Genomic DNA, 14,498 nt, shown 5'->3' with positions numbered 1-14,498 from the left:
GTTTACATACACCTTAGCCAAATATATTTAAACTCAGTTTTTCACAATTCCTGACATTTAATCCTAGTAAAAAATGTGGGTAGTCTTAGGGTAGTTAGGATCACCACATTATTTTAAGAATGTGAAATGTGTCACGCCCTGACCATAGAGAGCTGCTTATTCTGTATGTTGGTTGGGGCGTGACAGTGACTAGGGTGGGTTATCTAGGTGAATAATGATCTATGTTGGCCTGGTATGGTTCCCAATCAGAGGCAGCTGTTTATCGTTGTCTCTGATTGGGGATCATATTTAGGCAGCCATTTCCCCTTTGTGCATTGTGGGATCTTGACTATGGATAGTTGCCTGTTAGCACTATTGTTAGCTTCACGTTTCGTTTTGAGATTTATTGTTTTGGTTTTGCTGTGAGTTTCACTTAGAAATAAAAAGATGTGGAACCCAGATCACGCTGCGCTTTGGTCCAGTTATTATGACGATCGTGACAGAAGATCCCACCAACAACGGACCAAGCAGCGTGCCCGGGAGGTAATGGCATCCTGGTCTTTGGAGGAGATTAGGGAGAGAACATCCTGGACTTGGGACGACATAATGGCAGGAGAGAAGAGCCTGCCATGGAAGCAGGCAGAAGCAGCGAAGGAGGGACTGCGACGAAGTCGGGGAGGAAGGCTACAGAAACCCCAATAATCTTTTTTGGGGTGGCACATGGAGCAGTCGGCGGAGCCGAGGAGTGAACCAGAGCCAGTCTGGGAGAAGAAGGAGAATTTGGAGGAGAGAGAAATGGGAGAGTTGTTGAGTTGGTGGAGGATGCACGGATTTGGACTAAAGGAACGTGTTGTCAGTTTGGTGCCACCCGAGTCAGCTCCCGTACTCATCCTGAGAAGTGTGTTAAAGTTCCAGAACAATTGATGCCAGCTATACGCACCAGGTCTCCACTGCACCTTCACAACCCAGTACCTCCTGTGCCAGCTCCTCACACTTGCCGTGAGAAGTGTGTTAAAGATCCGGTACCATTGATGCCGGCTATACGCACCAGGTCTCCAGTACGTCTCCACAGCCCTGTACGTCCTGTGCCTGCTCCTCGCACTCTTCCTCAAGTGCGTGTCCCCAGTCCGGTATGTCCTGTGCCTGCTCCTCGCACTCTCCTTGGAGTGCATGTCCACAGTCCAGTACGTCCTGTGCCTCCTCCCCGCACTCTCCCTGAGGTGCGTGTCACCAGCCCGGTACCAACAGTGCCGGTCCCACGCATCAGGCCTCCAGTGCGCCTCCACAGTCCAGTACGTCCTGTGCCTGCTCCCCGCACTCGCCCTGAGGTGCGTGTCACCAGCCCGGTACCACCAGTGCCTGTCCCACGCATCAGGCCTCCAGTGCGCCTCCACAGTCACATACGTTCTGTGCCTGCTCCTCGTGCTCATCCTGAGGTGCGTGTCACCAGCCCGGTACCACCAGTGCCGGCCCCACGCACCAAGCTTCCGGCGACAGTTCCCAGTCCAGAGCTTCTGGCGACAGTTCCCAGTCCGGAACCTCCTGAGACGGTCCACGGTCCGGAACCTCCTGAGACGGTCAACGGTCCGGAACCACCAGTGAAGGTCGGCAGTCCAGAGCTTCCAGCGACGGTCGGCGGTCCAGAGCCTCCAGAGACGGTCTGCAGTCCAGAGCCTCCAGCGGGGGTTCCCAGTCCAGAGCCTCCTGCGAGGGTTCCCAGTTCGGAACAGTCAGTCAGGAAGTTAAAGCTTGGTCGCAATGGGTCTTCCAAATGGACAATGACCCCAAGCATACTTCCAAGTTGTGGCAAAATGGCTTAAGGACAACAAAGTCAAGGTATTGGAGTGGCCATCACAAAGCCCTGACCTCAATCCCATAGAAAATGTGTGGGCAGAACTGAAAAAGCGTGTGCGTGCAGGAGGCCTACAAACCTGACTCAGTTACGCCAGCTGTCAGGAGGAATGGGCCAAAATTCACCCCACTTATTGTGGGAAGCTTGTGGAAGGCTACCCGAAACGTTTGACCCAAGTTAAACAATTTAAAGGCAATGCTACCAAATACTAATTGAGTGTATGTAAACTTCTGACCCACTGGGAATGTGATGAAATAAATAAAAGCTGAAATAAATAATTCTCTCTACTATTATTCTGACATTTCACATTCTTAAAATAAAGTGGTGATCCTAACTGACCTAAGACAGGGAATTGTGAAAAACTGAGTTTAAATGTATTTGGCTAAGGTGTATGTAAACTTCCGACTTCAACTGTATATACTGAGATCATGTGACACTTAAATAAAGTCCACCTCTGTGCAATCTTACTAATTATGTAACTTCTGAAGGTAATTGGTTGCACCAGATCTTTTTTAGGGACTTCATAGCAAAGGGGGGAATACATATGCACGCACCGCTTTTCCGTTTTTAATTTTTTAAATTTTTTTTAAACAAGTAATTTTTTAAATTTCACTTCACCAATTTGGACTGTTTTGTGTATGTCCATTACATGAAATCCAAAATAAAAATCCACTTAAATTACAGGTTGTAATGCAACAAAATAGGAAAAACACCAAGGGGGATGAATACTTTTGCAAGGCACCGTATTTAAGTATTCAGACCCTTTTCTCAGTGCTTTGTTGAAGCACCTTTTGCAGCGATTACAGCCTCGAGTCTTCATTTGTATGACGCTACAAGCTTGGCACATCAGTATTTGGGGAGTTTATCCCATTCTTCTCTGCGGATCCTCTCAAGCTCTGTCAGGTTGGATTGGGAGTGTCGCTGCACAGCTATTTTCAGTTCTCTCCAGAGATGTTCGATCGGGTTGAAGTTCGAGCTCTGGCTTGGACACTCGAAGACATTCAGAGACTTGTCCCGAAGCCAGTCCTGAGTTGTCTTGGCTGTGTTCTAAGGGTCGTTCTCCTGTTGGAAGGTGAACCTTCGCCCCAGTCTGAGGTCCAGTCTGAGGTCCACTCTGGAGCGGGTTTCCAAGGATCTCTCTGTACTTTGCTCCGTTCATCTTTCCCTTGATCCTGACTAGTCTCCAAGTCCCTGCCGCTGAAAAACATCCCTACAGCATGATGCTGCCAACCCCATGCTTCACCGTAGGGATGGTGTCAGGTTTCGTCCAGACGTGACACTTGGCATTCAGGCCAAAGAGTTCAATCTTGGTTTCATCAGACCAGAGAATCTTGTTTCCTTTAGGTGCGTTTTGGCAAACTCCAAGTGGGCTGTCATGTGACTTTTACTGAGGAGTGGCTTTAGTCTTCTGTCTCCACAGAGGAACTCTAGAGCTTTGTAAGAGTGACCATCTGGTTCTTGGTCACCTTCCTGACCAAGGCCCTTTCCCCCAATTGCTCATATTGGCCAGGCAGCCAGCTCCAGGAAGAGTCTTGTTGGTTCCAAACTCCTTCCACTGTGTTGTTGGGGACCTTCAATGCTGCAGAATGTTTTTGTACCCTTCCCCAGATCTGTGCCTCGACACAATCCTGTCTCGGGGGTCTACGGACAATTCCTTCGACCTCATGGCTTGGTTTTTGCTCTGACATGCACTGTCAACTGTGGGACCTTATATAGACAGGTGTGTGCCTTTCCAAATCATGTCCAATCAATTTAATTTACCACAGGTGGACTCCAATAAAGTTGTAGAAACATCTCAAGGATGATCAATGGAAACAGGATGCACATGAGCTCAATTTTGAGTCTAATAGCAAAGGGTCTGAATACTTACTGTATGTAAATAAGGTATTTCTGTTTTTTAGTTTTATTACATTCACAAACATTTTTAAAAACCTGTTTTTGCTTGATCATTACGGGGTATTGTGTATGGATTAATGAGGAAAAACATTTATTTAATCCATTTTGGAATAAGGCTGTAACATAATAGAATGTGGAAAAAGTCAAGGGGTCTAAATACTTTCCGAATGCACTGTTTATATTCCAACCATTGATTTCAGCCGGCTTAAATAATCATTGACTTTTAATGCCTTCAGGTTCTCCTCCAACTCCTGACCAACTGCCTGAAGCTCGTCTGCCTCCTTAATGTAATGAGCTTTTGTGGCAGGTTGTAATGCCTGCCATTTGCAGGTCCCTCATAAACAGGTTGTAGGCTGACACATTACGTTTGTAGAGCTTCATTTTTTTGGGAGAGACAGCTTGATTCTGGGCCAGTTTTCTTCTTTCATTCCCTAACCAATTCCAGAGGAAACAATAGGAAGACAACAAAATAGTAAAGAATACTTCACATTTTCAGATCAGAGTCCGTTGCACTTGAATCATTCCCACGGTAAATGGCTAGGCCCGCTATGCTATGAAACCACACATTATTGCTGTCCCACTCTGATCTGTTTTACCTGTGTTTGTGCTTGTCTCCACCCCCCTCCAGGTGTCGCCCATTTGCCCCATTATCCCCTGTGTATTTATACTTGTGTTCTCTGTGTGTCTGTTGCCAGTTTGTCTTGTCTCGTCAAGCCAACCAGTGGTTTTCCCGTACTCCTGTTTTCGCTTTAGTCCCTGTTTTCTCGGTTTTGACCATTCTGCCTGCCCTGACCCTGAGCCTGCCTTCCGTTCTATACCTTGTGACACGACCCTGTATTATTGATCTCTGCCTGCCCTGACCATGAGCCTCCCTGCTGTTCTGTTCCTTTTGGACTCTGCTCTGGGTTACTGACCTCTGCCTGCCCTTGACCTGTCGTTTGCCAAGCCCCCTGTTTTTGTTATAAACTTTTGTTACTTCAAACTGTCTGCATTTGGGTCTTATCCTGAGGTCTGATAATTGCAGACTTTGATAATACCGGCCACAATTGATATGGTGAAAACAATGTGTGGGGAGGCAGAGGCACAGAAACTCACATCAATACCTTTGTCACATAACACTGTTAAACAAAGAACTTATGCTCTGACTGAATGACTCAAACTCTCCGGCTTATGCTCTCCAAATGGACGTTAGCTGTGAGGGCAGAGATGCCGAAGCATTGACTTTTGTTCACTATATATGTTGGGAGATGCATCAGTAAGTGACCCACACGAGTGATGACTGCTCATCTCCCTCGCTTGGAATAGCACTTTGGGACCTACTTCCAAATCCATTTGGCTGTGATCCTGGCTCAGTTGATATTCCGGTAAATGAAATCGAACAGCTGACCGAATGCTGCAGAGAACGCATTCACAGGTCACTACGGAGGAGTTTTGGTTCCTGACTCAAAACGGAACACCCTGATGTCAAAACAACTTGGAACTCGGAACTTTGACTTCAGTGCGTTCAAGATGACTGGGATCTCTGAAAGAAACGAGCTCCAACTGGAAAAAGAAAATTTGAACGATTATCCAACTCGGAACTCCAACTCAGGAACTCCGACCTGTTTCTAGAGCTCTGACTTTCCGACCTAAAGACCACTGACATCATGATTTGATCTAGTATTTTTCAGAGTTTCCAGGTGTCTTGAAAGCACCATAAAACTCATGGTAGGCTACCCTTCACCAGCTCATATCTGTGTGAAGCTGGATTCAGTGCTCTCGTCTGCATTAAAACCAAATATCGATTCAGAGAAGAGGTGCGCATTGTTGACCACAGACGGTTTAGTCATGCTCATGTACAATCTGCAATGTAGGAATTTCCAACTTTAATTACTGAGCAAGTACGACACCAGCCAGCAGTCTAAAAATTGCACCATTGCGACACAGTCTATAGCTTCGTGAAATGTTATGCTTAACATGGAAAAAATTACGACCATATAGGCCTACCAATAAACATTTATCCATTTGCTAAAGCTAAGCTATATAAACCCTGGCAACACAGAGAGCCTATCATCGATTCGATAGGCATGTAGCATCATAGACACGTTTCAGCACCATGGACAGTGATCGGTAGTCTATAGGCCGACTTTGTGATTGGCTGACTCATTATTATTTTCTTTAGGGGAGGGGGTGATTCCGACCTCGCGGGGGTCCAGATAAACTGCATTACACCCGTGTGTCTGATTCATATCGCGTGATTTCGAATAGTTCTCGATTATATCGACTGATTCACTTTGGATATCTGTGGGGATAGTTAGGGACCGTCAATAAATTACACAATGTAAACTGGACAATATTTTCATGTTGCAATGGTTTATGCTTTATTAAATGCTTTTAATATTTGTATATGAATTTCTACAATTTATAGTTGGCTTGAGGTTGTCATTGAAATGATATATATATATATATATATATTACTACTGTCCAAAAGTTTGGGGTCACATAGAAATGTCCTTGTTTTTGAAAGAAAAGCACCTTTTTTTGTCCATTTAAAATAACATCAAATTGATCAGAAATACAGTGTAGACATTGTTAATGTTGTAAATGACTATTGTAGCTGGAAACGGCAGAATTTTTATGGAATATCTAAATAGGCTTAGGGAGGCCCATTATCAGCAACCATCACACCTGTGTTCCAATGGCACGTTGTGTTAGCTAATCCAAGTGTATCATTTTAAAAGGCTAATTGATCATTAGAAACCCTTTTGCAATTATGTTAGCACAGCTGAAAACTGTTGTGCTGATTTAAATAAGCAATAAAACTGACCTTCTTTAGACGAGTTGAGTACCTGGAGCATCAGCATTTGTGGGTTCGATTACAGGCTCAAAATGGCCAGAAACAAAGAACTTTCTTCTGAAACTCGTCAGTCTATTCTTGATCTGCGAAATGAAGGCTATTCTATGCGAGAAATTGCCAAGAAACTGAAGATCTCGTACAACGCTGTGTACTACTCCCTTCACAGAACAGAGCAAACTGGGTCTAAGCAGAGTAGAAAGAGGAGTGGGAGGCCCCGGTGCACAACTGAGCAAGAGGACAAGTACATTAGAGTGTCTAGTTTGAGAAACAGACGCCTCACAAGTCCTCAACTGGCAGCTTCATTAAATAGTACCCGCAAAACACCAGTCTCAACGTCAACAGTGAAGAGGCGACTCCGGGATGCTGGCCTTCTAGGCAGAGTTGCAAAGAAAAAGCCATATCTCAGACTGGCCAATAAAAAGAAAAGATTAAGATGGGTAAAAGAACACAGACACTGGACACAGGAACTCTGCCTAGAAGGCCAGCATCCCGGAGTCGCCTCTTCACTGTTGACGTTGAGACTGGTGTTTTGTGGGTACTATTTAAAGAAGCGCCACTTGAGGACTTGTGAGGCGTATACATAAGATCTTGTTACCATGGAAAGGAATTTGTGGGAAAAAATCACCCTGATTAACTCTTTAGTCATATCCCAGTTTACTTATTTGCTGATGGCCTTGCCTACAGCTAGCGACTCCATTTTATTTGGAACGGCAAACCAGACAAAAAAACTAACAGGCCTATTTATATCATGAATATGAATTCAGAGGGCAGAAATTATTAAATATTAAAGCGTTATACCTTTCACTAAAGGCTTCAGTCATACAAAAGTTATCTGGCAGATTAGTAAGAACGTCTCACCCCATGTTAAAGAATGCCCTTTTCCCTTTATTTAGATACAACCTCTCACTTTTGGTTATTTGAAAATGAAATAATCTCCAAAATATCAATTAAAAAAACTTTAAAAAACAGGCCTTGCGAAGGTAGTTGTAATTTCCGTTTAATCCACCAGAATAGACAGAACAAGGGTAGGGTAGGTAAGGGTAGGCTACAACATGTCTACCATGCTGATCCTCAACACTGGGGCGCCTCAGGGGTGTGTATTTAGTCCCCGACTGCGTGGCCAAACACGACTCCAACAAAATCATTAAGTTTGCTGACGGCACAACTGTGGTAGGCCTGATCACCGATAACGATGAGACAACCTATAGGGAGGAGGTCACAGACCTGGCTGTGTGGTGCCAGGACATCAACCTCTCCCTCAAAGTGAGCAAGACAAAGGAGCTGATCGTGGATTACAGGAAAAGGCAGGCCGAACAGGCCCCCATTAACATCAACGGGACTGTAGCGGAGCAGGTCGAGAGTTTCAAATTCCTTGGTGTCCACATCACCAACAAACGATCATGGTCCAAACACACCAAGACAGTTGTTAAGAGGGCACGACAACACCTTTTCCACCTCAGGAGACTGAAAAGATTTGGCATGGGTTCCCAGATCCTCAAAAGTTCTACAGCTACACCATCGAGAGCATCCTGACTAGTTGCATCACCACCTGGTATGGCAACTGCTCAGCATCTGACCGTAAGGCACTACAGAGGGTAGTGCGTACGGCCCAGTACATCACTGGGGCCAAGCTTCCTGCCATCCAGGACATACAGTTGAAGTCGGAAGTTTACATACACTTAGGTTGGAGTCATTAAAGGTCATTTTTCAACCATTCCACAAATTTATAGTTAACAAACTATAGTTTTGGCAAGTCGGTTAGTACATCTACTTTGTGCATGACACAAGTAATTTTCCCAACACTTGTTTACAGACAGATTATTTCACTTATAATTCACTGTATCACAATTCCCGTGGGTCAGAAGTTTACATACACTAAGTTGATTGTACCTTTAAACAGCTTGGAAAATTCCAGAAAATTATGTCATGGCTTTAGAAGCTTCTGATAGGCTAATTGACATAATTTGAGTCAATTGAAGGTGTGCCTGTGGATGTATTTCAAGGCCTACCTTCAAACTCAGTGCCTCTTTGCTTGACATCATTGGAAAATCTAAAGAAATCAGCCAAGACCTCAGAAACTAAATTGAGTCCCAGTCTGGAGTGCAACGCCCCTTGCCATTTCCATCTGAGGCAGAGTGCTTCAAGTTGTTTCTGACAGAGGAGCTAGTGGGAGACATAGTAGAGACCAATCGCTATGCCTTGGAGCTACAGGATAAGAGAGAGCCAGTGTAACGGATGTGAAATGGCTAGCTAGTTAGCGGGTAGGCGCTAATAGCGTTTCAATCAGTTACGTCACTTGCTCTGAAACCTTGAAGTAGTGGTTCCCCTTGCACAGCAAGGGCCGCGGCTTTTGTGGAGCGATGGGTAACGATGCTTCGTGGTGTTGATGTGTGCAGAGGGTCCCTGGTTCGCGCCCGGGTATGGGCGAGGGGACGGACATAAAGTTATACTGTTACACCAGGAGTGGGGGGACAACCACAATTAGTGAAATGTATACATTCCTGGTGTCAGTAAAGAAGAACTCCCTAAGAGAATACTGGAGCAGAGATCCTATGTTTGCAACTCCCTTCTTTGCCACCCTCTTTTCCCAAGACTGCTTTCTAGTTCTGCTGCTATGACTGCATTTCATCATCAACGCTACTGCCATCCTAAATGACCCGTTATACAAAACAAGAGATGTCAACAGCTGGCAGTAAAGTGCCATGACAAACGAGATGTCCATGTCCTCTCCACTGTCCATACAGCAACCATGTCGGCCACAGGGAAGGTGAACCACCTGACGGGAGAGAGAAACAAACCAGACAGAGAAACATCAAACCAGACTGCGTGCTTGACTATTACCTCAAAATGGGGGCAGTGGATAAGGCCGACATGATAAACAGCTTTGTGGAATGAACTCAGAAAACGACCAAGTGGTATAAGATATTTTTCCAGGGTAGCGTCAAAATACAACATGCCAATACTTCTGACGCATTTAGCATTGTTTTACAGAGCTAATAGAATAATGTAACTAGCTACATAAGCACGATTGAATATAACACCATAAAAGGTGAGTAACATGAGTAACGTTACCTAGCGTGTCCGCGGTTATAAGGAATATACACAAATATATTATGCTCCATACACACAGTGAGCTACAGTAGAAACGGTATAACACGACACAGAAACTATTATAACGTAATTAGGCACTTACTTTGATAGAAACGCAGTCTGGATTTGAAGATGGGTGTCTGTAGTGACGCCTCTAGCACTGAGACACTGTGCCACTTGGGAGTCAAAAGGCCAGGGTAGCTTCAACATACAACACATGCTAATACATCCGTGACGCAATTAGCATTGTTTTCCAGAGCTAATAAGACTGTAGCTAGATACCTAAGCATTGGGTATATCACCATACATGTTATGAAATGAGTAACGTTACATCGCGTGTCCGCGGTTATAAGGAATATACACAAAAACATGATGCTACAGTAGAAACGACATAACACGACATGCAGAAACTATTATAACGTAATAAGGCACTTTGATAGAAACGCACACATTTCCAAAGTTATTATTGGTAACGAAAACAACTTTGATTGCGATGCAGGCGACAGGTGGAAAATATGAACACGTGTAAGCAGGACGGCAGATGAGTAAATGTCTGCAGACTTGAACTGCACAAACAATTGAGAAGTGTTTGGGGAATTTTGTCCGGGTCAGAAATGTCAAAAAAAATTAATTGGTCCGCAAAAGTAAAAATGACTACTTTTATGTGAATGAATGAGGCGGAACACACCTCATTTCAAACTGTTATTATAAAATAAAAAACTGTTTAGAAAATAATTTAAAATTGACAAATAAAACAGGCGGCGTGCTTTGGTTTGAGGGCAGCGCAGATTAAATGTACTGTTGCATAACAATCACATTCTGGAATTGGAGAGAACGTTCTAACATCACGTGCATAAAACAACTCACGCTGGGGCGACCGTTACAGATATTTGGAACTCACGCATGAAAGGGTTAAATGTATTTGGCTAAGGTGTATGTAAACTTCCGATTTCAACTGTATATACTAGAGGTCGACCGATTATGATTTTTCAACGCCGATACGGATACCGATTATTGGAGGACCAAAAAAAGCCAATACCGATTAATCGGCCGATTTTTATATATATATTTGTAAAAATGACAATTACAACAATACTGAATGAACAATGAACACTTTTATTTTAACTTAATATAATACATCAATAAAATAAATGTAGTCTCAAATAAATAATGAAACATGTTCAATTTGGTTTAAATAATGCAAAAACAAAGTGTTGGAGAAGAAAGTAAAAGTGCAATATGTGCCATGTAAAAAAGCTAACGTTTAAGTTCCTTGCTCAGAACATGAGAACATATGAAAGCTGGTGGTTCCTTTTAACATGAGTCTTCAATATTCCCAGGTAAGAAGTTTTAGGTTGTAGTTATTATAGGACTATTTCTCTCTATACCATTTGTATTTCATATACCTTTGACTATTGGATGTTCTAATAGGTACTTTAGTATTGACAGCCTAATCTCGGGAGTTGATAGGCTTGAAGTCATAAACAGCGCAATGCTTGAAGCACAGCGAAGAGCTGCTGGCAAATGCAGGAAAGTGCTGTTTGAATGAATGCTAACGAGCCTGCTGCTGCCTACCACTGCTCAGTCAGATTGCTCTATCAAATCATAGACTTAATTATAATATAATAAACACAGAAATACGAGCCTTAGGGCTTTAATATGGTCAAATCCGGAAACTATCATTTCCAAAACAAAACGTTTATTCTTTCAGTGAAATACGGAACCGTTACGTATTTTATCTAACGGGTGGCATCCATTAGTCTAAATATTCCTGTTACATTGCACAACCTTCAATGTTATGTTATAATTTTGTAATATTCTGGCAAATTAGTTCGCAACGAGCCAGGCGGCCCAAACTGTTGCATATACCCTGACTCTGCGTGCAATGAACGCAAGAAAAGTGACACAATTTCCCTAGTTAATATTGCCTGCTAACATGAATTTATTTTAACTAAATATGCAGGTTTAAAAAAGATTTTAAGGAAGGCATTGATGTTTATGGTTATGTACATTCGTGCAACGATTGTGTTTTTTCGCAAATGCGCTTTTGTTAAATCATCCCCCGTATGGCGAAGATGGCTGTCTTTGTTAGGAAGTAATGGTCTTCACGCAGTTCGCAACGAGCCAGGCGGCCCAAACTGCTGCATATACCCTGACCCTGTTGCACAGAACGCAAGAGAAGTGACACAATTTCCCCAATTAAAATAATTTCATGTTAGTAGGCAATATTATCTAAATATGCAGGTTTAAAAAGATATACTTGTGTATTGATTTTAAGAAAGGCGTTGATGTTTATGGTTAGGTACACATTGGTGCAACGACAGTGCTTTTTTCGCGAATGCGCTTGTCAAATCACCCGTTTGGCGAAGTAGGCTGTGATTCAATGATAAATTAACAGGCACTGCATCGATTATATGCAACAAGCTAGATAAACGAGTAATATCATCAACCATGTGTAGTTAACCTGTGATTATGTTAAGATTGATTGTTTTTTATAAGATAAGTTTAATGCTAGCTAGCACCTTACCTTGGCTCCTTGCTGCACTCGCATAACAGGTAGTCAGCCTGCCACGCAGTCTCCTCATGGAGTGCCATGTAATCAGCCATAATCTGTGTCCAAAAATGCAGATTACCAATTGTTATGAAAATTTGAAATCGGTCCTAATTAATCGGCCATTCCGATTAATCTGTCGACCTCTAGTATATACTAGGCGTTGTCAGACGAAAGCCCATAAAATTGTCAGAGATTCCAGTCCGCCCCCCACCCACCCATCCATTTGTTTTGTACACTGCTGCTACTCGCTGTTTATTATCTATGCATAGTCACTTCACCCCTACCTACATGTACAAATTACCTCGACTAACCTGTGACTCTGCACATTGACTCGGTACCGGTACCCCATGGATATACAGTTGAAGTCGGAAGTTTACATACATCTTAGCCAAATACATTTAAACTCCGTTGATAAAGATGAGCAAAAATGACTATAAAATAAATAATACAAACACTGAGCTGTATTGTATGCTAAATATATATGTTTTTTAAACGTATTCTTTTATACTAATACAATTGCTCAGAGAAAGAAATATTTAACAAGTAACAAATAATGTATGTAAAAAAGATAGGGGTCAAAATGATTGGATCCTCAGTTTTCATTACTCCAGCACCATCCCCTTGCCAGAATAATGACACTGACAGCAAGGGGGGGGGGGGGGGGGGGGGCTGGAATATTGAAAACTGGGGAGACAATCATTTTGGCTCTTATTTTTCAAAAAAATAAATATATATACTGTATATTACTTGTTAAACAAAATCTCTCTCTAAGCAATTGTATTACAATAAAGGTGTATAATTGATATAATTTTGACCATTCAATATGTATACAGTTTTATACCGTTTTTTTTTGCTCATCTCTATCAAGGGATCCAATAATTCTGGACCCCACTGTACATGTTAAAATATACTGGTAACTGCCAAAATAAACGCCTGCTTTTGTGCGGGCTTGTTTCTCTGTTTTGTTTGTGGATGGTGATGTTGTGTATTTTCCGGACTGTTTGGTGTCCTGTTTTGGGTCGGTCATTATTTTCGCCTATTGTTTTTGGCGTGACCATTACTACCGAAATAAATACGGTTTTCCCGAAACCTCTGCTCTCTGCTCCTGACTCCACACCCACCACTCGTAGCTACGTGACAAACATAAAGCTTCTTAATTAATAGGGCGTTGGGCCACCACGAGCCACCAGAACAGCTTCAATGTGCCTTGGCATAGATTCTACAAGTGGAACTCTGTTGGAGGGATGTGACAATTTTCTTCCACAAGAAATTCCATAATTTAGTGTTTTGTTGATGGTGGTGGAAAACATAGTTACAGGATCTCCCATAAGTGTTCAATTGGGTTGAGATCTGGTGAATGACTGACACACACACACACTTTAAACCCCTTATGCTCCTTTGCGAGCCCTCTTTCTAGCCATGGTAGCCAAAGAAATGTATGCATGATGGGATGCTAATTGCTTAATTAACTCAGGAATCACACCTGCTTTCAATATACTTTGTATCTCTCATTTACTAAAGTGTTTCCTTTATTTTGTCATATATTTATATATATCACACATACATGAGAGAGAGAGAGAGAGAACATGGTATTAAGGAGACTGGTTGCCCTCTAGGTTACAGAGAGCTGGTAGTCACATCTACCAAGTGTGAAACAGGGAAGAGACTCAGGGGGTATGCTAATTTGGTATAGAGCAGACCTAACCCACTCTATTAAATTAGTCAAAACAGGAACATTTTACATCTGGCTAGAAATGAATAAGGAAATGACTTCAACAGAGAGAAATATCCTCATGTGTGCTACCTATATCACACCAATAGAATCCCCATACTTTAACAATGACAGCTTCTCCATCCAAGAAGGGAGATCAAACATTTCCAGGCCCAGGGACATGTACTAGTCTGTGGCAACCTAAATGCTAGAACTGGACAAGAACCTGACACCCTCAACACACAGGGGGACAAACACCTGCCTGGAGGTGACAACATTCCCTCCCCCATATGCCCCCCTAGACACAACTACGACAACATAACCAACAGAAATGGGTTACAACTCCTGCAGCTCTGTCAGACACTGGGTATGTACATAGTCAATGGCAGGCTTCGAGGGGACTCCTTTGGTAGGTACACAATATGGCACTAGTACTGTATACCAGCCTGCATCCCACTGCTGGTTGCTTCTGAAGCTAAGCAGGGTTGGTTCTGGTCAGTCCCTGGATGGGAGACCAGATGCTGCTGGACGTGGTGTTGGAGGGCCAGTAAGAGGCACCCTTTCCTCTGGTGTAAATAAA

General features: G+C 43.0%; 1 long non-coding RNA gene across 1 annotated transcript; it reads right to left on the bottom strand.

Annotated features, from left to right (window-relative positions):
* Positions 1-7,544: 7,544 nt before the first annotated feature.
* Positions 7,545-10,251, bottom strand: LOC139530357 (uncharacterized). The gene is made up of 2 exons (XR_011666012.1): positions 9,757-10,251; positions 7,545-9,339 (listed from the first exon to the last, which is right to left on the bottom strand). It is a non-coding gene; the product is annotated as an uncharacterized lncRNA (long non-coding RNA).
* Positions 10,252-14,498: the final 4,247 nt, after the last annotated feature.

The sequence above is a fragment of the Salvelinus alpinus genome, chromosome 9, assembly GCF_045679555.1.
Source record: "Salvelinus alpinus chromosome 9, SLU_Salpinus.1, whole genome shotgun sequence".
Taxonomy (NCBI): domain Eukaryota; kingdom Metazoa; phylum Chordata; class Actinopteri; order Salmoniformes; family Salmonidae; genus Salvelinus; species Salvelinus alpinus.
The sequence above is the reverse complement of the archived record's forward strand: the minus strand, read 5'-3'. Positions and strand labels throughout refer to the sequence as shown.